The sequence below is a fragment of the Malaclemys terrapin genome, chromosome 5 (genome assembly GCF_027887155.1).
Source record: "Malaclemys terrapin pileata isolate rMalTer1 chromosome 5, rMalTer1.hap1, whole genome shotgun sequence".
NCBI lineage: Eukaryota > Metazoa > Chordata > Testudines > Emydidae > Malaclemys > Malaclemys terrapin.
Window position 1 is genome coordinate 103,575,344 of NC_071509.1, and position 23,913 is coordinate 103,599,256.

Here is a 23,913-nt window from a genome sequence, read left to right on the forward strand (position 1 = left end):
TTTGGGGACAATTTATACCTTCAAGTCAGTGGGACTGCTATGGGTACCCGCATGGCGCCTCAGTATGCCAATATTTTTATGGCTGACTTAGAACAACACTTCCTCAGCTCTCATCCCCTTACACCCTTAGTCTACTTGCGCAACATTTATGACATCTTAATCATCTGGACCCATGGGAAGGAGGCCTTTGGGGAATTCCACCAAGATTTCAACAATTTCCATCCCACCATCAACCTCAGCCTGGACCAGTCTACACAAGAGATCCACTTCCTAGACACTACAGTGCTAATAAGTGATGGTCACATAAACACCACCCTATACAGGAAACTACTGACTGCTATACTTACCTACATGCCTCCAGCTTTCATCCAGACCACATCACACGATCCATTGTCTACAGCCAAGCTCTAAGATACAACTGCATTTGCTCCGATCCCTCAGACAGAGACAAACACCTACAGGATCTCTATCAAGCATTCTTAAAACTACAATACCCACCCTGGTGAAGTGAAGACACAGATTGACAAAGCCAGAAGGGTACCCGGAAGTCACTTACTACAAGACAGGCCCAACAAAGAAAGTAACAGAACGCCACTAGCCATCACCTACAGCCCCCAACTAAAACCTCTCCAGCACATCATCAAGGATCTACAACCTAGCCTGAAGGATGATCCCTCACTCTCACAGACCTTGAGAGACAGGCCAGTCCTTACAGACAGCCCCCCAACCTGAAGAAAATACTCACCAGCAACTACACACCACACAACAAAAACACCAACCCAGGAACCAAACCCTGCAACAAACCCCAGTGCCAACTCTGTCCACATATCTATTCAAGGAACACCATCACAGGACCTAACTACATCAGCCACACCATCAAGGGCTCATTCACCTGCACATCTACCAATGTGATATATGCCATCATGTGCCAGCAATGCCCCTCTGCCATGTACATTGGCCAAACCGGACAGTCTCTACGCAAAAGAATAAATGGACACAAATCTGACATCAGGAATCATAACGTTCAAAAACCAGTAGAAGAACACTTTAATCTCTCTGGTTACTCAATAACAGATCTAAAAGTGGCAATTCTTCAACAACAAAACTTAAAAAACAGACTCCAACATGAAGCTGCAGAATTGGAATTAATTTGCAAACTGGATACCATCAGATTAGGCCTGAATAAAGACTGGAAGTGGTTGGGTCATTACAAAACCTAAACCTAATTTCTCCAATACTAATTTCTCCCTACTGTTATCTACACCTTCTTATCAACTGTCTGTAATGGGCCACTCTCATTACCTCTTCAAAAGTTATTTTTTCTCCCTTGGTACCCTGCTGTTAATTGACTTATCTCATTAGACTGACCTCACACTTGGTAAGGCAACCCGCTTCCTTTCATGTATTTATATCTGCTCCTACATTTTCCACTCCATGCATCTGATGAAGTGGGTTCTAGCCCATGAAAGCTTATGCCCAAATAAATTTGTTAGTCTCTACAAGTACTCCTCGTTCTTTTTACAAACAGAAATGTTTCTATTAGAAAATGGATCTTTCTTTTTCTCCCGCTTTCATATTTAACATGCTTTACAAAATTTTGTCTTCTAGTTTTTCAGTTTGTTTTTCATATTCAACATTTTAAGGGCATTTTCCTGAGCATCATCATTACTTTTTCAGAGAGGTCAGTACAGTGCTTTCTGTGAAACAAGTGGGTTGAGGGTAGCAGAGGGTGAACATTTTCCCTACAGGCTTTCTTCAACAGAATGGCCACCATGTATACATTTCACAGGTGGGAGTATATCAAAATGAAAGCTTTATTCTCTACTTGTTGGTCTCTTATTCACCAAGCACCATTCCATGTCAGTGTCCACCTTCCTGCATGCTTCCAGCAAGAGATATGGTAAAAAGTCTCCATGGAGTTTCAGCCACATCATCATTGCCATGGCAAATCCAAAAAGAATATAGCTTCTTTGCAAATTGAGCACCATGATCGCCAGCCATGTAGCGACATTCCTTGGTAAACATGCTCCGTAATTCATTGGTCTTCCATCCTAATGTCGTCTGTACCAAAAGCCAAAACCAAACCATTACTGATGGTGGTGGTTTTTGGATTCAGCTCTGAATATCCTCATTGCTGATCTTATCCTGCTACTTAATATGGAACAGTTGCTGAAGACAGAGAATCAAAAATGTCAATCCAAATCTTTTCAGCCTTCCTCAATGCCCAGATTTCACTGCTGTACAAGAGTTGGTATAACTGCAGTTCTATAGATCCACAGCTTCATAGCAAACTTGATCATGATGTCCTCACAGAGGCTGATGAATGACCCAAAATGTGGCAGCAGCTGCTGCTATATAAATGTCTACATCTTTTGAGCATCTTCTAGCACTGTCTATGACATTTCCCAAGTATTTGACACAAATATTTTAGCCACATGACTCCCATGACACTTGTAGCTAAGAGCTGGCCCATCCTTTTGAAATGTAAGCGTGTTTTCCATATCATATTTAGTAATGGTGCAGGCACACAAATAATAATAATAATAATTAATAATACATGAAGGATATAACTCTATATTACAAAGTAGCTCATTTGCTCCATTAAGCCAGGGCTTTCTCTTTATTATTCTTATAACAATGTGGCCCTGATACTAATTATGGCATCTGGGCATACAAGAATGTAAATGTTATGTAATTGTAGTAATATTTAGTATTTCACTACAATGAAAAGGACTTCCAGAGAAAGGGTAAAAAAGATGGGAGAGGCAGATCTGACAAAGATATTTCACAGGGCTCCTGGCCAGTGTTGGATAAAGCCTATATGAAGGCTGAGTCTACCAGAATTTCCGAGCACACCTAAGAAATTCTCACTATCAGTCCAACTTCATCATAAGGGACCATTTGTGTGTCTGAGTGAGATCTTCTTGCAGACACATATAGCATCAGAAGAGATCCTGGTGGCTCCAAAATGCCACTGAGTCTTTGTTCTGAACTGGCTGGGTGGCATTCCTCCCCTGTACCTGCTTGCAGGCAGAAGGATCTGCACATCAGCCAGTTAGTAAGACATTCAGACAGGCAGACCAAAGTGAACTGTTACTCCCACTCTGTGAGTGTCAGATCCCTGAAGACCAGAATTCTGTGTTCACAAATTCAGATAACCTCTTTAAACTAGGGGCTAAGATCCTGGACTGGGAGGGATTCTGCTTTAATGCACTGCTGCTAGCAGCAGGGCCTAAAATGAAAGAGAGAATTATAATTGCAAAAGGTAATGTACACATGTTGAATTATCTATTGCAGTGCTATATTTTTAGTAGTATTTAAGCATACATGCATTAAAACAAACAAGCAACCTAAAACAAAGCTTCTTAGTTTCAATGTAATTGAAAAGGTTTGTTTACCAAAACTTAAATAATTTTGGTATCTAGTTTGATAAAAATTTTATGTTTAGGCTATTTTTAATATAAACAATTTCATGAACATTTAAAAAAATGAAAAATGGTTCTCTTTAGAACATTTAAAAAAAATTGCAATTTGTTACAAAAATAGCTTTTAATTTTCCAGCTAGCTCATATTTACCCAATAGTATGCACTGTTTAGTATTACATGATTATTGAATGAAAGACAATATCAAGCAGATCCTCAGCTGGTATAAATTGTAATTGAAGTCAGCGAAGTTATGACAATTTATACCAGGTGTGGATTTATCCCTATATCCTGTTCGGGGTTCAGTTCTGTGAGATACTGAACTCCCTACATGTCTAATGACTTCCATGGGATTCAAGGAATGTCAGCACCATACAGGTATGCTTAGTACCTTACAAAACTGAGCCCATAATGCACACACACAATGACAGTTCGGGATGTTGTTTAAGCCTTAACTCTGATTTTCCAACTTTTGTGGTTTAAATTAGAAACTTAACATTCCAGTAACAGTTTTGGTTAATAAATAGTCAGTGCCCCTTCCCCCATACATTATATATGATAATTTGTATCTATTTTGCTTTACAAGTGTATTTTAGATACTTTCAGTTTCATGTGATACAATGTTAGTTTGCAGAATTCTACACTGTGCAATTGTAAATAACTCTATAAGCTCATTATATCATGTTTTATAATGCTGAATGCCCAGTCATGACCAAACAAACATTGGAAACTTTGTTTCAAATTTTATTTTCCCTTTGCTGAATTCCATGCCAAAAGTTTTGTATACTGGCTTTGCATGGAACAAACAGAAGACAAGATATGAACAAGCAGAATACAGTTATCTGAGAACTGAAAATAAAATACTTCAGCGTATATAAAATAAAAAATCATGAAACTGTGAGCAAATGAGGCAACAGTGTTTGTTGTGGGATCACACATAATTAAGCCAGAATGTATTGTTTGTGCTTGATTACAATAAAGAAGAATGTGCATGTCAGGATCAACTGCTTCTCTAACTATATGATGCCTCACAGAAGATCATGATAATGTTGTATTAGATCCAACAACTGCATTTATAATTTATCATGTTCCAGCTTCAGTGAATCTATCTGGGTCTCACCACTAAAGTCCAAAACAACTCTGACTGAACTTCATCATTGTTGTGGGGATCTAGAGAAGATATCCAAATTACAGATACCTAAATTTCCCTTAAAAAAACAAACAAAAAAACAAATACAACCCTCGCTGCCCAATGCAGCATGATACCAATGGAACTGTAATTTCAACTTCTTTTTCTTTATTCCCTTCTTTTGTGATCTCACCTCTGTCTCTCTCTAACTTCTTCCTGCAAGTGCTATTCTAATTTATGCTTTGTTTTTCCCTGCTTCAGGAACTCTTTCTGTTCCTCTCTCCAAAAGTTAGTTTCCTTCAGCAGTCTGCTCTTGTTTTCATCCTCTTCAACTTCTTTAAACAGACTCTGATTCCTTCCCATGCTTCTCAAACTGCCTCGGATTCCTTCTCATTTCTTAGCCTCTGGTTCTGTCTCAGTGTTTTATCTCCCCAGTTGATGTACTCTTTCAGAACCTTCTCCCTAGGACATTCTAATATTTTGTCTCTTGGTTAGGGACATTTGAAGGAAAGATTTACTTTGGGCCCAGTCCTTCAAATTCTGGCTCAGATGAGTAATGTAAACAGAAACATTTTTTAAATGTATATAATCAATGTCAGTTAGGACTCAGAAAAATCCTATTCCGTAAATAAATACTGTACACAATAGATATTTTAGTGGATTTTGATAGTTCTCCACAGTGCCGGCTCCAGACACCAGCTTAGCAAGCAGGTGCTCGGGGCGGCCACTCTGGAGGGGGGGTGGCACGTCCAGCTATTCGGTGGCAATTTGGTGGAGGGTCCCTCACTCCCGCTCGGAGTGAAGGACCTCCCACCGAATTGCCGCCAAAGTGCCGCAGATTGCGATCACGATCATGGCTTTTTGGGGGGGGGGAGGGGCTGTTTGGGGCGGCAAAAACCCTGGAGCCGGCCCTGGTTCTCCAGGGTGGAAATGATTAGGCCATGTCTACAGAGCTTACAGAGGCACAGCAGTACCGCTGCAGTCGCGCCACTAGATCTCCCATGTAGCCGCTTTATGCCTACAGGAGAGAGCTCTCCCGTCGACATAAGTAAACCACCCCCAACAAGGGGTGGTAGCTGCTATGTTGGCTCCTGCCGCCATAGCGCTGTCCACACCTGCACTTCTGTTGGTGTAACGTATGTCACTCAGGGGTGTGTTCTTCCATGCTCTTGAGCAACATGTTATACCAACAAATGTGCTAGTGTAGACATAGCCTTAGCAAAAAACCAAAGTAACCACGCAAACCCACACAAAAGTTGCCCTAGTTGCCGTTTTGAGTTTATATGACCAGACTGTAGCATTTTTCAAAAGGACTGCGGAGGACAGCTTTCCATATTTCTTTTTTCAATCATTTGTTGAGGGAAGGCCTCTTGCATTGTAAGCCCTTGGGTACTTTGCATGGGCAGTAATGATCCTATGGCACCTCTTACAGAATTAAGAGCTGGTCCTGGGGCCCATTCCAAATTTCCCTTCTCTCCATTGCTGTGCAGAGTGTTCTGCACTGGTATGTTGCTCTCTCCATGTTAAAGGTAGCGCCCTTTCATTGTTGCTTTATGACAAGTTTCAGAGTAGCAGCCGTGTTAGTCTGTATCCGCAAAAAGAAGAACAGGAGTACTTGTGGCACCTTAGAGACTAACAAATTTATTAGAGCATAAGCTTTCGTGGACTACAGCCCACTTTCCGAAGAAGTGGGCTGTAGTCCAGGGGGGAGGGATAGCTCAGTGGTTTGAGCATTGGCCTGCTAAACCCAGGGTTGTGAGTTCAATCCTTGAGGGGGCCACTTGGGGATCTGGGGCAAAATCAGTACTTGGTCCTGCTAGTGAAGACAGGGGGCTGGACTCGATGACCTTTCAAGGTCCCTTCCAGTTCTAGGAGATGGGATATCTCCATTAATTTTTTTTTTTTTTTTTTTTAATAAATTTGTTAGTCTCTAAGGTGCCACAAGTACTCCTGTTCTTCTTATTGTTGCTTTATGTATATTTTGCCTGCGGTGTTTTACCTCTGGAATTCAGTAATATTTCAAGCCATACATTTTTTTGTGTGGGTTTTGATTGAAAACACTGAACAAGTTAGGAGATGTTTAAACCTGGGCTTTTGTTTCAGGCTGCCCTATGCGAAATCTGGATCATGGCCCAGATCTGGATTCTTTCAACCCTGAGCATAATTTAGGTGTGTCCCGGACTAGGGGTTTGGTGCAGGCCCCTCTCTGGTTTCAGGGACTGGAATGAGAAGCTTTGGGTAGAGACCTGTAAATATGGACCGCAGAGAAATACTAACAAACATTGCGTGACATCTGTGCAACCCGCGAGCCCCTGAGCTATTCATTGACTATCTTGTGCAGCACGCTGAAGGCCACGACTACCGCACCGCAAGAGCCACCGCGCCCGCCCAGGGCAATGAATGAACAATCCCCTGCACTCCCCGCAGGCCGGGGCGGGGCGCCGAGGAGGGGACAGGAAGGGGGCGGGACCGCCTCGGCGGGAATATTGACTATTCATTAGGCAACTTTAATTATTCATGAGATAAACCCTTTGAACTGTGAAGGCGTCCGTCTGCGCGCGCGCGCACGAGCCCCTACCAACCCACTCCCTCCTGACTTCAACCCTGTGTAGGAGGATCCCCTGCAGGGCCTCGTTTTGCCATTGGCTACGGAGGGATCCTTCCACCTGCCTCCTGTCGGATGCAGTGCGTGGTCATTGGCCAACCGGCCCGGTTGTGCCCGGCGATTGGTGGGCGGCGCAGAGGGAGGGCTGGCCGGTGCGTGTGGGCAGAGCCATCCGGTGTGTGCGGCTGCCGCCGGGGCTGTAGTAAGAAGCGGGGAGGGGTGCGGATGTAAACACCGGACAATGGCGTAAGCGATGGGGCGCTGGGCCGGGCTGGGGGCGCCGGGTGGGGTGGGGCACTCTATCCCGTCCCTGTGTGCGGGGGTGGCTGGCGTTGGGGGGCCCTGTAGGGTGACCAGATGTCCCGATTTTATAGGGACAGTCCTGATATTTGGGGCTTTTTCTTATATAGGCTCCTATTACCCCCCTACCCCCCCACCTCCTGTCCCAGTTTTTCACACTTGCTATCTGGTCACCCTACGTGTGAGGGGCGGGCTACGGGCCCCTGGGGGAGTGCTGGGGGGTGGGGTATCTGCGGGGTGCCGGCTAACAGCTGAGTGGGGAGCGGGTGGGGCCGTTGGGGGGCACGGCATGGGGGGGGTCTCCTGGTGCTGCCTTGCCTTGTACCGGCTGTACAATGGGCAGAGCGAGACTTGCCTCAGGAGATGCCTTGACTGGTGTCCAAGCAGCCCTGTGAAAGTGGCTGAACAGCTATGGGAAGGTTTTTTTTAATTTTATTTCTAAGTTTCTTAGTTATCTGGTCATTCTTGTTGCTCCCATTGGCTCTCCTGAAAATTGGGGCTGTCCTCTCATCTTCTCCCTCAGGTGTCATCTGTGTTGCTCCTTCACTGAAGTGAAACTAACATTAGACTGGTCACTTTCACTCAGTGTGCACAGGGTGCCCCACACTTGGCCTGTGCTGAGCAGAAAATGAAACTGACCGGCTTTACAACAGGGTTAGTCCTGTGCTGTTGCTGTCCCACTTGGATCCCAGGTATACGGTGCACACAGAGACACTCCCTTTACAAGAAGTTTTAAAGAAGATGGTATAAATTTGTGTACCATAAAAGTTGGCTGTAATCTGAGCTTCATGAGTCAACACTTCTGAGGCCAATAATTCATGGTAAAAAAAACAAGATGCCATAAAACTGCATTGGAACAAAAGTGTGGAGCTAATGAGATGTGTTCTTGTTGGTATAGCTGGTGAAGCGGTGGGGGTAGGAACAGAACAACAGCACCAATAAGATCCTTTCTTACAAGATTGTCAAAATGCATGGCTATGTGGGAATCCCATGCTGAATCTGTGCTAGCTGTAACATCACATTTTATTGCACTTGTCAGCTAGCTGTGCTATCAAACCTATACAACCAAGCCATAGTAAAAACAAAGTAGGTCCATTAGTTGTAAATTTAAATAGATGTAACCTCCCAAGTAATTGAGATATATATATATATATATATATACAACCACCCACCCACCACAAAACACTTCCTAATGCTAATTACGATGACATACAAACTGACTCCTAAAAGAACATCTGTACTATCTGAAATTAGTAAGAACATTGCCTTCTTTTTGGGAGATAAAAGGCGAAAATCCAAAATGTGGAATGGAGAGCTCTGGCTCTGTGACATACCTCGCTGTGTGAGTACAGTATAGTATCACGGTTTCATGAATATTTGGGGATAGAGGTGGGAGTGGCCATTTTCAGTGGCATATTCCTCTTCATATTCTTCAGTAGTTCAAGTAGAACAAACTCTCACAAAGTCTCCTCTGTAGAGCTTCTTGCATAACAACGGAAGGAGGTTCAGCACAGCTCCTGTAGGATCACTATGTTCTGCGGTATTTGTAGGCCAACATCCCCTGCTGCTTCTTCAGCCCTCAGTAACCTTCTCCTGTGGGACATACTAATTGGAAATTCTGAGAGAGGAAGCTTGTGGATTTTCTTGGGAGCTCTGTCCCACACCTGTGTATGTCTCCAGAGAAGAAAAAAAATCATTGATATGCTTGGAAAAAAAATTGTTTCAAGTGAGAGTATGAATTACATGAAATCATAAAAGTTTAAGGACCTCCAATTCGTTTGGTCTGTACAGAAAGATTCACTTTTGGGGATGATCTTTGTCAACTATAACTATCAGTATCTCTGATCCTTTGCTTAATGATTGACATATCCTAGTTGCTTAAAAAACCCCAAACCCCATAATTTTTTAATTTGTCTAAGATCATATTGAAATAATACTAAATACTAAAAAATGTTTTTAATAGTGTTACGAATGTAAGTTGTTTTACACTGTACTGGAAACTTATCTTGAAAGACTAATTATTCAATATCTTAACATTGAAAGACTAATCATAGTCCATATCTGAATTTTTGTTTCCCATTTTAGTAATGCCTCAGTTGTTAAAAGAAGTAGGCCCAGGATTCCAATCATAAAACTATTTTTGGACTGAATAGAACAGTGAGTAATCACTTATGGCCCATAATCATCATCATTATAGGTATAAAGGTTCGTTGTTGTATGTGTGCTCCTTGGCAAGCTCGACCTAAGATTTGTGGCATGACCTTTGTGTTCTACAGCACTCAAATATAGCAGATTAGAGGGAAATTAAAAAAATGAAGTTTTTAATGGAGTATGAAAATCAGGAAAACAGTCATGATAGATCCCTTCTGATATTTAATTTGATATTAAATTAAAATTTTACTTTGTCCATTAATTTTTATTTTTCATTGTGCTTCACAGTTTTGTGTTTAAAATGTGTAACTGTATTACAGAAGTTGTCAGGATGGAAGTTGAAGGTTTGGACAGTTGAGCAGGGGAGAATTAGAGCTCTTGGTACCTGGTAATAATGTGGAGAGGCAGTACTGGTAGTGCTAAGCATGTTAACAAGATGTTCAAATTATCATTGGTAAAACACTTAAATTTTAAGGAAGCAATCCTGCACTGAGCTCCATGTGAACATGAAGGATCAGGGCTTAAATTTGCATAATTAGGCCTTGATGCTGCAAATACTAATACACATGCTTAATTTTACCCCCAGGCAGTGGTCTTATTGAAGTTAATAGAAGTGTGTGAAGTTAGGTATGGACATAAGTCTTTACAGGATCAGGGCCTAAGATTTCTAAATTGTTCATTTATGTGGGGCGTTGAAGCATTTCACCTGTCTTGGGTATATTTAGGATGACTGCAGACTTCAGTCGACATTTTATATGTCTACATTTCATTCACTTGTGGAAGGTGCCCTTTGCAGCCTTAAGGGCTAGATACTTAACAGCTTTCTTTTTAAGAGCTTGGCTTTTGTGCCATTATTCTGTAGCAGATTCCACAGAAGCATGGAGTATGCAGAGCCCTGGTTACGAATAGTGGCTGCATTCTTTTTGCATGGGGTTTGGGTAGAAGTTTTAGAACTTTGAAATGTTTTCCTCTAAGGTAAAGAACAGTATTGCTAAACAAGCCATTCATAAAATCATGAGAGAGAACAAAGAATCATGAGTTTTTTTTTTAAAGGGGCAGTGTCTTTTTATTTGCCTTTTTGTTTTAAGCTTTTAAGCTTTGTTTTGTTTTTAGCTCTTTGCTGAAATCCCAAGAGTTGGAAACTTAAACCTTTTTCTTTTTTAAATGAAAGCTAAGACTTTCTGGTAATCATAATTAAGGCTGCGTGTCTGTCACGGAAGTCACAGATTCCGTGACTTTCTGTGACTTCTGCGGTGGCCAGTGCGGCTGGCTCTGGGGCTGCCCTTGGGCCAGCCACATTGGCCACTGCTGGGGCAGTCTTGGGCCACCACTTACCTCCCCAGCAGCAGCAGTAGTTTGGGTGCAGGAAGGGGGCTCAGGGCTGGGGTAGGAGGTTGGGATGTGGCGCGGTGCTTACCTCGAGGGAGGGGTGGGGCTCTCCAGAAGTGGCCAGCATGTCCCTGCAGCTCCTAGGTAGAGATATCAGGGGGCTCTGCACGCTGACCCTGCCTACAGGCACGGTCCCTGCAGCTCCCATTGGCTGCGGTTCCCGGCCAATGGGCACTGCAGAGCTGGTGCTTGTGGTGGGAGCCGGCGCTCATGGCGGGGGCAGTGCACGGAGCCTCCCTGGACTTCCCTCCCCCTAGCAGCTGCAGGGACATGCCAGCCACTTCTGGGGAGCCGTGCTGAGCCGGTTGGGGAGCCCGCCAGCCCTGCCAACCCTTCCTCTCCTCCCCCCAGCACTAGCAGGGGTCCCGGGCTGCACGCTGCTGCATGCCTCCCCCCCCCTCCCCAGCACCAGTGGGGTCCTGGGCCACGCGCCGCCCCTCCCACACCCGTGTTCCCCTGGCCCACTCCCCTAGCATCCGCGGCCTCTCAGCCCAAGTTTTAGTTAGGGGTATATAGTACAAGTCATGGACAGGTCACTGCCTGTGAATTTTTGTTTACTGTCCGTGACCTGTCCATGACTTTTACTAATAGTACCCATGATTAAAATGTAGCCTTAATTATAATTCCTGGAGCCGAGGCTTTAAGAAAAACAACAGATATTATGAGACTCGTGATAGAATTATGAGAATTAGTAACATTGCATCCTTTCTACTGACAAGAAGAGAGGTTTGTGTTAGATTGGATTAAAACTAATACCTGATTGAGAACACTAAGGAATAAGAGCTCTTTAAAAGAGAGTTTGTTTGCTACGGGATCTGGTTTTAGAGAATCTTTCAAGTACCTGAAAACAACAATCTAGATTATTTTTAGAGGACTTAATAAAAATCTGTTCTAAATAGATGTTTTTATTTAATTTTTTTAAAATATAACATTTTTGGTATGTTGGCCAAACAGCATTGTACTAGTTCATGAGAACCTGGCTGTGAAACTGACTAGTTTAGTTTCATTGTCCAAACTGAGTGAAATGCAGAAAGTAAGCAATTTAAACAGCTAAAAGTAAGCTAGATTTTGTTTTTTTTAATAATTTGTTCTTTATGTATGAAGTTGGTTCTAGTAACACTGGTAAAGAAATTCCGAATATATATAGGTTTCTAAGTTGATGGATTCCATTTTTCAACAGTGAAAATAGTTTAGCCTTTTCCCTAAAAGAGAAATTTGAGACATTGCCAAAACAATGTATTGTTTCCTCTTCTGTCTCTGCAACAACTCAACAAACACATCCTTTTCCTAGTTCAGAGCTGTGTTGATACTGTGTAAATGATGCAAAAAGAAAGTAAACAAATATGTAAAATGTCAAGTACTGTTAAGAAACTTGGAAAGTAATTGGTAAACTTCCCTCACAAGGTAGTTTTCTGTGAAGGAAGAACTTACTGGAAAAATATTTGCCATATAGTGTTGTTGGTAGGTTTTACACAGAGAACTTGAATCCTGCTTTTTAAAGTTGTGTGTTTGTGCTATGTAAATAGAACTCTAAATGAACTAGAAGTTTGGATCTAAAAGGATTAATATACATTAACCAATGTGTAATTTACTGCCTTTCTGCAGCTACAGACATGATTATCAATTATTAATTCATGATGTTATAGTGTTTTATATATGTTGCAGGACAGATTGCAGTGAAATTTTTCTTCCTTATTCTTTATTCTGTTTTATCTTTAAATGTAGCCTTAATAAGAAATAAGAAAAATCATGTTTAAGAGCCACAATTAATGAACAATGTGTTTTGTATTCTGTTTGACATATTGTTTGCTCTTGTGTGTCTGTGTTACATGCGTCTTTCACCAATGTGTAGTGTACATACCCATGTAGCCCCCTTGGCACTGGTATAAATAGCAGTGTATATGGTGAGGCACAACTTAGGAGAGTAAAGACGTGCCTGAAGGGTGCAGGCAAGTATGCACGCAAGTACATCCCTATGTGGCTCTCTACTCACCCAGGCTGTGCATCCCTGGCTGTGCTGCCATTTTTAGCAGTGTACTGTGCTACTGCTGGAGCCTTTCCTGCTGCAGGAAAAAACTCTGGCCATGGGGAAAGGCTGTGGCAGGGGAGATGGCGGGGAAAGGCTGTGCCAACTTCCTGCTGCTGCAGCCCTTACCCCACCATAGGGAAAGAGTCCGGCAGCAGAGAGAGGCTCAGGTTGAGCCTTTCCCCGCTGCATTCCCTCTATGAGAGCCTTTCACGGGCATGTATATCTACATACCACAGTGTAGATGCAGTATGCTTTTCACTGCAGTTTGTACCTACATGTAGACTGCACACTGCCACCAGTGGTATATAGTGTAGAAGTAGCCTCAGATGGTAGAACCTGACAAGTAGTGCCTGCTGGAGTGCTCTTGCATACTCCCTTTGCACCTCCCCTCATCGTTCCCTGAATATTCTAAGGCAAGGCTATAAAAGGGGGTGTGGCACTTTGGCTGCCTCAGTTCCGTAGGGTGACCAGATGTCCCGATTTTATAGGGACAGTCCCGATATTTGGGGCTTTTTCCTATATAGGCTCCTATTACCCCCCCCCCCCCACCCCCTGTCCCGATTTTTCACACTTGCTATCTGGTCACCATACAGTTCCGTCCCACTGGCACCTCAGTCATGGGTTATAATTGGGGGGAGAGATAGCTCAGTGGTTTGAGCATTGGCCTGCTAAACCTAGGGTTGTGAGGTCAATCCGTGAGGGGGCCACTTAGGGATCTGGGGCAAAATCAGTACTTGGTCCTGCTAGTGAAGGCAGGGGGCTGGACTCGATGACCTTTCAAGGTCCCATCCAGTTCTAGGAGATAGGATATCTCAAATTTATTTATTTATTTATTTATTTTTTATAATGAAGGTTGTGAGGAAGAGGGGAAGGGGAGTGGGAATATGCAGAGGCCACTTGAAGGAGAAACAGAGGTTACTTGTCAACAAAGTTCTTTATGACAGACTCTGTACATTTCCACTACATGCCCACCTTCCCCTCTTCCTAGGCGCCTTAATTATAGCTCATAGCTGAGGAGGTGGTGAGAAGGAACTGAGGTGGTCAGAGCACTTTGCCCTAGAACCCTCAGGAACAGAGAGGGGAGAGGTAAAAGGGGGTACGAGAAGGGGCGGCTCTAGCTTTTTTGCCACCCCAAGCGTGGCAGGCAGGCCGCCTTTGGCGGCCTGCCTGCGGGAGATCCGCCAGTCCCGCAGCTTCGGCATACCTGCCGCAGAATTGCCGCCGAATCCACGGGACCGGTGGACCTCCCGCAGGCATGCCGTCAATGGCGGCCTGACTGCCACTCCCACAGGGACCGGCAGGGCGCCCCCCCATGGCTTGCTGCCCCAGGCACGCTCTTGGAGCTCTGGTGCCTGGAGTGCCACTGGGTACGAGGGTGCTCCAATGGGCACTGATTGCCACATTTCACCATTTGAGCTGCACATATCTGGTGCATCCCCGGAGTATAAATATGCAGAGTCCATCTCTAAGAACTCCAGTAACCTCCATTTACCCTTATCACAGTGCAACCTGGGCAGCTAACAGTTTACATGTCTAGATGGAGCTCATTGGGGGCAGAGGCCAAATCTTTCCTTTTTTCAGTAATGTGCTATGCTAGATACATTTTAGAGGCTGATAAATAATTTGTGACCACAGGAGGCTTCTGATAGCTCAATTGCACCTTTCACTGGAGATGTGGTGGCATTATGGATCATTTGTCTTTTTCACTCTCCCACCTGAATCATTTGTGTCATAAGCTGGATCTTGTAGTAGAAATATTGGAGACTTTAGGTGAAAGGAAGAGGTACAATGGATAGAAAACTAAAACTGCCACCTTGTTTTTTTTCTTTCTGTTTTCCTTAAGAAGCTTATGATGGTTTTGATACCCTATGGTAAAGGGAGCCATATCCTGAAATACTCATGTAAAGCATCCTGGCAGCTTATGTAAATTAATAGACATTACTAGATAAATCTCCCTAAATATAATCTGGTATGTTGAGTGTTGCAAAAGTACAGATTGCTATGTGCATTTTAAATTTTTCATAATTGCTGTAGGAATTGGGAGTTTGAATGATTTGTCAGTGCAAAGTATTTAGTCAAAGGGAGGAGAGAGAACCTTGTAAGTTACTTAAAAAACACATACTACAGTAACAGAAGAGGTTTTTCCGTCGCCATATTAAATCCATCCCTTCAAGAGACAGAAGTAGGTTGAGGGACGTATTCTTCTGTCAACCTAGCTGCATCTAGGCCTGGTTTCAACCTAAAACTTAAATCAACCTAACTATTTTGCACAAGTGTGAGGTTTTTTTCACAGACTTGAATGATATAGATAGGCCAACCTAAGTTTTAGGTGCAGATCAGGCCTAGAACACTGAATATGGGATGGAGGGGAGATGACTAAGGTGTTCTCTATTTCCTTCAGGACTGCCCAGAGGATTCAGGGGGCCTGGGGTCTTTGGCGGCAGGGGGCCCCCGCCGCTGAATTGCTGCTGAAGACCTGGCATTTTGGTGGCGGGTCTTGGGGCGGAAGGACCCCCCGCCGTGGGTCTTCAGAGCACTTCGGCGGCAGGTCCCGGAGCAGAACGACCCCCCACCGCACAACTGCTGCTGAAGACCCAGAGCGGAAGAAGCTCCAGGGGTCCGGGCCCCGCGAGACTTTTCCGGGGCCCCCGGAGCGAATGAAGGACCCCACTCCAGGGCCCCCGAAAAACTCTCGTGGGGGCCCCTGCGAGGCATGGGGCAAATTGCCCCACTTGCCCTCCTCCCGGGCGGCCCTGATTTCCTTCACCCTCAAATTAAAAATGCTCTCTATTAGAATTAGAAGAGTCGATCTGCGCTCAAACAGTCAGATTATAATCCTGTTTATTCCTACAAAATGATGTTAGGAAGGGGAAGGTGTTACAAAGAGGAAAAGGTAACCAAAATTAGAAGGATGGGTGAACCTTGCATTTTTCCTTCTGCTGTCCTTCCACACAAGCCACATCTTGATTCTGTAGCTGAGAATATTAAGCAGTCATCTGTATTTTCATCTTCAGTTCTAGGTCTTTATGGTAGTCATTCAGTTGTTTCTTGCTTTGCCTCAATTGTCTGTTGCTACACTAAGCAACACTATTCCAATGACCAAGAATGCTGGAAAGCGTCATCTGTGATCATAATGCCAATATATGTGCATATGCTACAAAGCGTTCTGCAGTCTGCTCTCTTCTTCCTTTCTTCTAACTTGAGTGAGCATTACTGCTGTGGCACTCTGAGCTACCAGTAATGCGATACTGAATCTGGGTCTTCAAAGGTAGCTTTTTGTGTTTGTGTGCTGCCAGGCAAGCTATTTGGTGGGTTTCTATTCTTTTTATCATATTGGTGTAGATACAAATGCTCTCTAAATGTCATGTGGACATGTATTTATTTAGACAGAGCTGTCACTTTTGTTGTTAACAATGTTAACACCTCACATCAGTCGGGTTAAAACGAGGTTTGCTTTTTATAGTGACTAATAGAGCTTTTTCACAAAAGCAGCTAATTTTAGGTAATTTAAGACAAATTTTTATCCATAAATTACCAGTTAATAGTTCGAATTTGGAAACTGGATGAGGATGAAGTACATCTCACCAAGATTGAGTTCCGCTAGTGCTCGAAAGTGGAAAAGGCGAACACCTGATTAATACCAACATACTTCAGCCAATGAAACACATTTTTAACCAAAATAGCAAGTGTAGTATTTCTAATTGGTACCCAGCATCCTCCTCTATTCTTTCTGTTTCTAGTAGAGCTGTATCTTAATTTGGCCATCAGCAATAATAGGGAAATCCAGAAAAGTGACATAACTATAGAGACTCCATTTAATAAAACAACAACAACAAAACTCAATACATTAAGCATTAAAGGCTGGTATTGTGTTGTACAGCACCATGCAGACAAGCTTTCAGTTCAGTTCAGTAGGACATGTTGCACTCTAATTTCAAGATTATAACCTGAAGAAGCAGTTTTAACCTTTCAAATCCATCAGTTGGTGATGGATTTAGCATGCCTAATAGACCATGTGGATTTCCTACAGCGAAAACAGTCATGCTTTGTGGAAGATGCCTGAGTGCAAATTTCATCAGCAAAATCATAAGTGGCCTGAAAGTGGTGTGCAGCAAAGAGTTTTCTTCTGCTCCCCCATATGTATACCATGTTTTGTTACTCTTTTGGCAGAGAAAAATGTAATTGCCAGAAATTCAAATTCTTATGAACTGAACAAGGAAATATTACATTTGCAGAGTCGATACACTCTGTATCAGTTTTGGCACTGAAATGTAGAAATACAATTTGATGTCCGGAATAACCACACTGGAATCTTCTTTTGTTAAGCTTTAACTAAAATGGTTCAGCAGTTTCCAAGAACAATATTAGAGAAAAATGCTTCTCTCCCACCTTTTTTAATAGTTTTGTTGAGAAGCTTTTGTACCTCCAGATTTTGGAACAGGGGCTTGAGGTTGGGGTGAGGATGGGGTTGGAGAGGCCACCCCAACATCAGGAATATGCCTCTTGCAATTCCTGTGAAAATCCAGCCAAATTTGGCCAGATTACAAGCCTCTGAATGTAGCAGTTTGCACATGCTCGGTACAGGTTGTTGGAAGCTGGCAGTTAAATCCTCTGAAGATTCGATCTATATGGAGTATGCTCCATAGCCACACAGTTCTTTCCTATGTGCTGACCAGACTGTTCATGTACCACTGTGAGACAGAGTATGTCCTGTCTCAGGGCTGAGCAGAACTTCTCCTGCTGTTCTCCTTCCTGATAGCTGGGGCTCCTGTGGTGTCAGGGATCAGAACTGAGAGCAATGAGATTCTCTTGCGCTCTTGTTGCTTTGCCTGCTGGACTGCAAGCAGCATGGAGGAGAATTAGGAAGCAGCTTGACTCAAATGTGGATGAGTGAGGAACAGAGGGAGGCAGGGAAAGGAGCTGGGGATGGGGGTGGATAGATGTAGAGGGGAATAGAAACAAGGGTGGGCAGGTCTATAACCACTAAATCACACTCTCTTCCAGAACCTCAGATTGAACCTAGGATTCCAGTGTGTCAACATTCCTCTACTTCAGCAAATTTCCCATGGGTTTCACAGCTAAATGTGTCATCACCCTGTAGTGGCTGGTCCATAAAGGAAATAAAAGCCTGATATTGCTACAAGTTAACTTTAGTTAGCTCCAGTGTTAGAGACTTATGTTGTGATCTAAAGACTTCAACCCTGCTGATGACTCATGTGGCTGTCAATATTGGTTGCACATCATGGAAATTCTGTTGTTTTACTTTTTAAAAATGTAGGAAGTGATATACAATGTTATAGCTGCAGAGTCAGGAAATGCCAGAATTAAGGTTGCTTGTGTAATTTTAATTCAGCCTCTTGTGCATATGCATTATGATACAGCCTGTAGTTACATGATCAGATACTTTTGTTTTCTAAGGAACCCCTTAGAACACCTTATTCAGTGTAGGTAGTGGACCTGCTGTGTGAATGAAGTTGGGGTTGGTTCTGTTGGATCTCTGCCTTTTATGTTGGAGATGTTGGAATGTGTGTAGTGAATGATGCAGGGAACAATAGGAAGAGAATGAACGGGCTCATGACTGAGGTAGCTGAATGCTGCCATGGAGAACTGAATTCTTTTCCTGCCTCTGCACATAGTGGTACTGAGCAAGTCATATAAACCAGTGTTTCCCAAACTTGGGATGCCGCTTGTGTAGGGAAAGCCCCTGGTGGGCCGGGCCAGTTTGTTTACTTGCTGCATCCGCAGGTCCGGCCGATCATGGCTCCCACTGGCCGCGGTTCGCTGCTCCAGGCCAATGGGAGCTGCGGGAAGCGGCGTGGGCTCAGGGACTTACTGGCCGCCGCTTCCTGCAGCTCCCATTGGCCTGGAGCAGCAAACTGTGGCCAGTGGGAGCCGCGATCGGCCAGACTTGCGGACGCGGCAGGTAAACCAGCCCGGCCCGCCAGGGGCTTTCCCTACACAAGCGGCATCCCAAGTTTGAGAAACACTGATATAAACCATACATTTTCACAGGTGGACACTAACTGTGTATTCCTCATTTTCTGTATGCCCAATGTGAGACGCCTGGAGCAAACTCTGAGAGGTGTTGTATGCAACTGAAATCAATTTGGGCTGTGAATGAATGAAAAAATAGTATGAAATCATGTAATTAAAGGCCATATCTCAATGCATACCCACAAGGGGGCCGAATTAAGGTTGCATAGGCAATCTTACTTCTGGAATTTCCTAACATTTGATTTAGAAGAATGCAAAGGTTACAAACTTAGGGGTGAAGGTTATAATGTAATATATATGTTTGAAATGTACCAAATACTCATGTACCCTCCACCCCCAGAATCTAAGCAGGAAAAAATGAGTTTTGAAACTAAGTTGCCATGAGAGACCACAGTGCTCCCTGAGGATTGCTTCTGCTGAAATGTTGATGTCATGGGGAAACTTGCATTAGTTTTAAACCTTAGTTTGTTTGTGTGTTTGTTTTTAGAAAAAAATACTGCAAAGTACATATATGTAAGAGAGTACTTTGTACATTGCAACTGACCTATAGTTTTCTGCAGATGACTGGCAAATAAAGCCAGTTGCTGCATTAAAGAATAGCTGAAGAATAAGCATTTTGTTGATAAGTGATCTTTGTGCCCCTTTATTGCATGAGCATGAAATATTGTTTGTAAGATACTGTACTTAATCTCTTACAACAGGTTTCCCTTATGTAAAATGGACAATATACCTTTTCTTTCAGAGGTGTTGTGAGAGTAGGTAAATTAAAACTGTAGAGCTCTGTGAGATCTTTGGATGATGAGTGCTGTAAGTGCAAAGTACTATTGTAGTCCAAATCCTGCTCAGTTTATTCATGCCACTAATCCCATTGACTTTAATGGGACTACTCATTTGAGTGAGCTGAGCAGCATTTGGGCTATGTTTAGGCTTCTGTGCTGCACTTATCATGGTAGTAGTTGACAGCCTAAGAAAATACTATTTATTTCTTTGCATTCATTCATATAAACCCCAGACCTCCTTACTTCATCACATTCCTCCTTTGCATGTGTTAGAGTAGTGAGCAAAGATGTGCTCCTTATCTCAAAAGCAGCCCTGTATTAGTAACTTTGGCTAGCCGTTCTATCATCTAAAAATAAAAATCCATCCTTAAGAAGCAGAAGTTTAAACATTACTTTCATATAATTTATTCATATGAAAATGTATTAAACATACTCCAGAAAATTCTGTTTTGAATATCCAATTTATAGTTATTATGTGTCATTGGGACAGTTTAATTTGGGAGGCTAATAAGCTAACATCTTCCGCCTAAGTCTCTGTTTGTTGCAGTAAAATTGTTCCTGTTTGATTAAACTGGAAGTGCCCTAACAATTAATGAAAAATAACATTCCATACAAAAAATAGCCACCTCACAGCATAGCAAGTGAAATAAGTGTTTCATCTAGTAACTTAAAATAGCCAACAAACAGATCACTCAATCCCTCAGCTATCCCCAGAAAACATAGCATATGGTACACCTAATGGTCATTCTGGCCTATTTCATTCATAGAGGAAATAATATCTCACACAGAAAGAGGTGGTCTCTTGGGTAGGTATGTCTCAAGCCAGTTAATGTTTTGTAAATCATACTCAACTTCTTAAATGTCACCAGGATGTCAGTATACTGCCAGTGCATCAGGAGACCTTCTAAACACTCCTCAGTTAACAACTGGCTATATGCATACCTGGAAATGATAGCACAAGTGTCAAAGAAGACTGGGAAGCCCTAAAACAGACCATCCGTGAGATTTGCGAGGACTTCATTGGCCTTTATACCCGCCGCCATCAGGACTAGTTTAATAAAACAAAATTGAGATTACAGCCCTTTTGGACCAGAAGAGAAAAGTTTTTTTTCTGCAACTGACAAAACCAACCACTATCCAATCAGAAGCAGAGCTCTTTCCATCAGCTCAAAACTGAAGTTAAAAGGAGGGTCCGAGAAATCAAACACAAATGGTGGGAGGACAAAGCAAAAGAAATCCAAACATTTGCTGACAGATATGGTATGCGGAGCTTTTTTTGTGAGACAAAGACCCTGTATGCACCAATCTCAGGTGGACTCTCACCTCTGAGATCTGAAGATGGTAGTATCCTTCTTAACTATAATGAACCCATCAAAGAGTGCTGGAAGGAACACAACTAAAAGCTTCTAAATCAGTGGTCCCCAATGTGGTGCCTGCGGGCACCATGGCACCTGCCGGGGCATCTATGTGCGCCCGTGTACTGGCCAGCGGACGAGCATCCGCTGAAATGCCGCCAACAAGAAGCGTCATCCAGAGGCGTTGCTGCCGAAATGCCACCGATTTTCGGCGGCGACGCCTCTGGATGACACTGCTTGCCAGCAGTATTTTGGCGGCAACGTCTATTGACTTTGCCACTTCTCGGTGGCATTTCGGTGGGTGCTCATCTACCAGCCATAGTCCACGGTGGCTCGTCGTCTGGCGCCTGCCAGACGAAAAAGGTTGGGGACCACTGTTCTAAATTGAGAATTGACTGTTACTGACGACACCATCAACTCCATCCCTCAGCACCCAATCTGGGAAACTCTTGCCAACTACCAACACCTGAGCAAAGCAATTAACAATCTGCAAAGCAATTAAACAAATGAAGAACAATAAAGTTCCAGGTCCTGATGGCATACCAGCTGCAGTACTGAAAGTGGGGGGAGAACTACTGACTAACAAGTTTCACCTGCTGCTCTTCAAAGTCTGGTGCACCGAAGAAATCCCTGTCAACTTACGTAATGCTAACATCGTCATCATTTTCAAAAAGGGAGACCAGGCCGACTGTGGCAACTATCGAGGCATTGCCCTCCTCTCCATCTCTGGGAAGATTCTTGCTAGAATCTTACTGAATTGCCTGCTCTCTCTTGCCAAGGAAGTACTAGTCCCAGTGCGGTTTCAGACCATCATGAGGCACCACTGAAATGATTTTTGCAGCCAGGCAGATCCAGGAAGAATGTCAAGAACAACACCAGGAGCTGTATATGGCTTTATCGAGTTGACCAAAGTCTACTCTGTCAACGGTAAGGCTCTGTGAAAAATTGTGTCAAAGTTTGGCTGCCCAAGCAAATTTATCACCATTGTAAGACTCTTCCATGAGCAGATGACTGCTATCCTATGCAGTGGCTCCATCCTATGCAGTGTCTCAACCTCCTTTGTCATCTGAATTGGCATAAAACAAGGTTGTGTACTGGCACCCACCCTTTTCTCCATTTTCTAAGCAGCTATGAAAACACTAACCCAAGACTGTCTAACACAGGGCATTGGCTTCCAATATCAGATTGGCAGCAACCTCTTCAACCGCTCTCGTCTCGGTGCCAGAACTAAAGTAATATCAGCAACAATAACTGAACTCCAGTACGCAGATGATTGTGCTGTAGTTGCACATTCAAAGGAGGATCTTCAAACAGCCCTTAATTGCTTCTCTGAAACTTACAAAAGCCTAGGGCTAACTGAACATTGGCAAAATAAAAGTTCTCCACCAGCCAGTCCCCGGTCAATCATCAGATCCAGCAAGGAAGATCTATATTGACAAAGAAGATCTGGAAAATGTAGAATACTTTGCCTATCTTGGCAGCCATCTCTCACAGAGTGCAGAGATGGATGTCGAGATTCAGCACAGAATTCACTGTGCCAGCCTTGCCTTTGGCAGACTGTCTCGCCGGGTGTTCAACAATCAGAACACATAGTAAACTGTTAGTTTACAGAGTGGTGGTAATCCCAACTCTCCTCTATGGCTGTGAGACTTAGGTGACCTACAGAAAATATCTGAAAAACCTGGAACGCCAGCACTTTCTTCAAAAGATCCTCAACATAAAGTGGGAGGATCATCGCACTAATGTCAGTGTCCTCACAGAGGCCAACATCTTCAGTGTTGAGGCCCTGATTTCCAGCACCAGCTGAGGTGGAACAGGCACTATGTGTGCATGCCTGATGTATGCGTACCAAAACAACTGCTGTATGCCCAGCTTACCAAAGGAGAAAGGAAATGAGGCGCCCAAAAGAAACGCTTTAAAGACACCCTCAAGATAAACATCAAGAGATGTGGCATCGACACCGAACATCGGGAGACAGCAGCGAAGGATAGGGATAACTGGCAAAGACTTGTCAGAGAGGGAACGTCCACTTTTGAGGAAAATTGCCTTGCCCTGGTGGCAGAAAAACGCCAGAAAAGAAAGGAAAGACAACTGTCATGCAGCAATTACGGCCCGACCCTGTCTTCCAACATCGTCTGCAATGTCAGCCAACGAGCCTGTGGCTCAAGAATCTGACTCTTCAGTCACCAAAGGACCCATGAAAAACAAAACCTGTGAAAGAGATCATCCTTGGCCTTAAGGGATCGCCAACAATTTACAGAGGAAACAATATCACACACAGAGAGGTGGTCTCTTGGGTAGGTATGTCTCAAGCCAGTTAATGTTTTATAAATCATACTCAACAACTTAAATGTCACACATTGCTTAAGTGGGCAGCTGTATTTAACGTGTTTCAGTTTCCAATTAATTTAAGGGGTAGCCCCTTATAGTACATATTGCAGTAGTTTAATGTTGAGGAGTCCAAAGATGTGGATAATGGTAGCCATGTCTGCATCAGATGGAAAACCTACCTTTTTGGCCAAGCACATATCAAACAAATTGTCTTGGTCACTGCTGTAATATGCTGGCCCAGAAGTTGCTTGAGAGCTGGCATCATCCCTATGTTGTGAACTCAGGAAACTAATAGAGAACAAACATCCTCAATCAGAGGAGTGATGCTATCTGTGCCATCTACTTCAGGTGCTTTGCAGCCAACCATTGTCACTTCAGTCTTATTTAGATTGAGCTTTGGTCAGTTTGCTCCAATCCATGCCCCATTA

The 23,913-nt window shown here is 43.4% G+C and overlaps 1 protein-coding gene across 10 annotated transcripts in view; it reads left to right on the forward strand.

Annotated features, from left to right (window-relative positions):
* Positions 1-7,346: 7,346 nt before the first annotated feature.
* Positions 7,347-23,913, forward strand: part of BLTP1 (bridge-like lipid transfer protein family member 1) — a 233,691-nt gene continuing 217,124 nt past the window's right edge. For 9 of the 10 annotated variants that reach the window (XM_054029923.1, XM_054029925.1, XM_054029926.1 and 6 more), the window contains exon 1: positions 7,347-7,403. The gene's annotated coding sequence lies outside the window, so the exon portion shown is untranslated. Of the gene's footprint in view, positions 7,404-9,542; positions 9,615-23,913 lie in introns of all 10 variants that reach the window. The other variant, XM_054029924.1, reaches the window with a different exon arrangement.